Consider the following 3,257-nt stretch of genomic DNA (forward strand, 5'->3'; position numbering starts at 1 on the left):
GACAAAATTGATAATGACCTCTCAGCTCCACATACTATTGTTGGTGTTACAGAAATCAAGACAGAGTTGAAGGACTGGGAATAGTAGTCAAATTCCCCACTTAGAAAAGCAGGCATAATAAACTATTTCCAACTCACTACATCCACCTAAACTATAGATTTACTTTAAGAGAACAAAAGAGAAAAGAAAGAAGGAATCAGAATGTGTTTCCTTCACAGGGGGGAGTAGTGATACTCAATGAATACATGTAAGAGATTTCCCCTACTTAGATTAACATGAGTTAATTCAGCTTCAGCTGAAGGCTGTTACAGTAAGCCATGATCAGTCAGATGGCAGATTTTCTTGCCCAGAGATCTGTGCTGTCAGGAACTGGGCTTGGCATTGAAGCATTTTGATTTATTCTGTGCAAAGAAGGATCAGCTTGAAACAGATTATTTGTGGATGGTAGATATATATTAGATGCAAATTAGATCTCTGTATTCCCAAGTGGGCATTCAGAAAGCAGAATTGCCCTGACCACTCAATTGTCTTAACTAACAGATGCCAAGTCACTGAACTCCATCCTTTTCTAGTGACAAAGTACCCATGGCAGCCTTTGAACCAAAGAGAATTTGTAGTTTGTAGAATCCAGTGAGCTTGGAAAGTGGGTAAAGAGCCAAATTTCATTAGCTCTGGTTACAAATAGTTCCTTTTTCTGCATACTTTTACTTCATAGAGGAAAATTATGAGCACATGGTTAGCAGGTTATAAAAATAAATTAAAAAAACCCCACACCTCTCTTTTCCTCAGCTGTCTTCTCAATAACTCCAGTGTAAATTAGAGCACCAGTGGTCTAAAGCCACAGTTATTCAAATCTTAACGTTTACCAGAGCTGCTTCACTTTGCAACCACTTTGACTAAGATCAGTATTTATAAACAGAGAACAGTGCAATTAAAGATTACACTTTTCCAGGTGGATTAGATCCTGAAAATGTACTCCTGAAGGGCTTCTTGCTCAGACATTCCTACCTCTGTCAAGATAAGCCATCCTTTCCACAGAGGAATTCACATTTTGGAACTATTCTTTAAATCATTGTTACTGGAACAGTTTTTTCTGGTGGTGATTTTCTCTTTAAAAATGTCATTTTAAGACAAGGACTAATTAGACAATGTTACCACTGTGTTTTAGAAATGCCACATGGTGCATCAATCTCTTTTGACCATTCTTAGTAATATTCATTTGAGCTATGGAATATGATTTTGCCTTTCATCTTCCATGTTTAACCCCTTAGAAATACAGTTAAAACTTCCAGTGCACGTTAAACTGTCTGCTCTTAAAATCCTTTGTCAATGGAAGAGCAAGGTCTTTCAGATTACTTTTCTGTTTCTCATGACAAAAAGGGCAAGATAAGATCGCAAATGTCCCGAGGGATGAAGCATTGTACAGTGGTGGCCCATTTTAATTAATTTTCATTGCTACAATTAAATAGAAGCTGTAAACAGCTCCTGCACTACTAGCTAGGATCTGAAAGGAATTTTTATGTTTGCTCCATTTTCTTTCACTGTTTGAATTAAATGGTATAATTTAGGCCGGGGGGGAGGACACCCGGACTCCTAGGCCTTGTTCATAAGCATATCACAATATTCTTGTGTAATGCCTCAAGAATGTCACTTAAACATCACTTGCCATTGGGTAACAACATTTTCTAGGAAATGTGCAGCTACCTATTGCTGTTGCACCATTTACTCCATTCTAGACAAGTGTCTACAGTATCTGTTAAGCACTAATTTGTAATTAACTTGAAGTACTTTTCCAATTTTAATTCAGTAGTTAAATCCTGTTAATTCTTATTAAAACATGGGTCCTTCTTAGTCAAACCAAGCGCAATATCTGTTTGTTGCCTTAGACAAATCTCTTTAAACAGTTTCTCATACTAAAACTTTGACAGTACAAAAGAAAACCAGCTGAGCTTCCTCAGTTTGCCTGATTTTACTGTACAGCTGTTGCTAGTTTCTGAAGTTACACCTTTTCAAAGAGGCTGACATTAAGTCAGGGCATAATTTCAACTAAGAAAAACCTTCAAAGGCTCAAAGTGCATTTCCAGCACCTCAACTCTTAACAGAGAAATAGGCATTCTCAAAATAGCATATGTGACTGGTCCACTAGCCAAAACCACCATTAACTTTTTTATCTTATTCCTGAGTAAGCACAGGCCAAACTTACAAGTACATCACTTGCTGCTGCCTTTGGAGAAATTAAATTAAATAGTATTTCTATCTCCATATAGTTTCTGATATTTCAAATGAAGTGTACCAGGACTCCCTAGCAGGGAGCAGGGTCAAATAAAGGCATGTGACAGAAAAAAACCCAAGCAGATACAGTTAAAGAACCCTGGATGTACATAAAAAGTATACAAAAGACAGTTCCATGCTGAATCCATCCTGTGTAACAAAAGTTTTATCAATTAGCATAATGTGGGAAGCTGTCAGGTTTCTGAGACAGAAAAGAGGAAAATTAAAGAATTTAAGATGCAGAGCCATACACTCGTTCCAAATTTAGAAGACCTACCTGAACACTACAGTGAACTGGTGGAAAGAAATTATAAAAAGAATTCTCTCTCACAGCTACCTAAAAATGTGCTATCCATGTTAAAAAAAGAGTAAAGTGCACAAATTATAAAATCATGCCATTTTTGAGATTCTGCAATTTATGCCCCAAAACAAATAGAGAAATATGTAATAGGTTAAAACTTCAGTCGGAATCTCAAGACTTTTAATATCACGAATTTTAACATTTTTAACGCTGGGATTTTTTACTACCATTTCTGTTATTTATGATCTTCTATGGCATAATTTAACCTGCTACTAAGTAGAACAATTTTTGTTTATCTCCAATATGCAAACTTAAATTCAGAAAAAAAAGTAGATCACAGTCTGCAGCTGTGTATTTGTTCTCTTCCTTACACCACCTGTAATTAGCGGCAAAGTCAGGAATATAAGAGACTGTATTATTGTACACTGTATCAATGAACTATTTATACTTGATTTTCCTCCATTTCTCCCCCTTTTTCCTTTCTGAAACCAGACAATCAATCAGCACATAAAGGAACTCATTTACATGAAACACTATCACACTTGTCTTTGTTGGGTCACCACTTCATGAACAACCCAGGATGTATGGCTGTTGAAAACTGGTGCATGTACAGATTTAACAAATAACAGTTCTTATGCAGAGAGCAGTCACAGAGAAAAATAGCTAATCAAAACACATTACAACA

This window comes from Pezoporus flaviventris, unplaced genomic scaffold, assembly GCF_033815535.1.
Source record: "Pezoporus flaviventris isolate CSIRO_AGI_PZ_B2104156 unplaced genomic scaffold, CSIRO_AGI_Pfla_v1 ptg000045l, whole genome shotgun sequence".
Taxonomy (NCBI): Eukaryota; Metazoa; Chordata; class Aves; order Psittaciformes; family Psittacidae; genus Pezoporus; species Pezoporus flaviventris.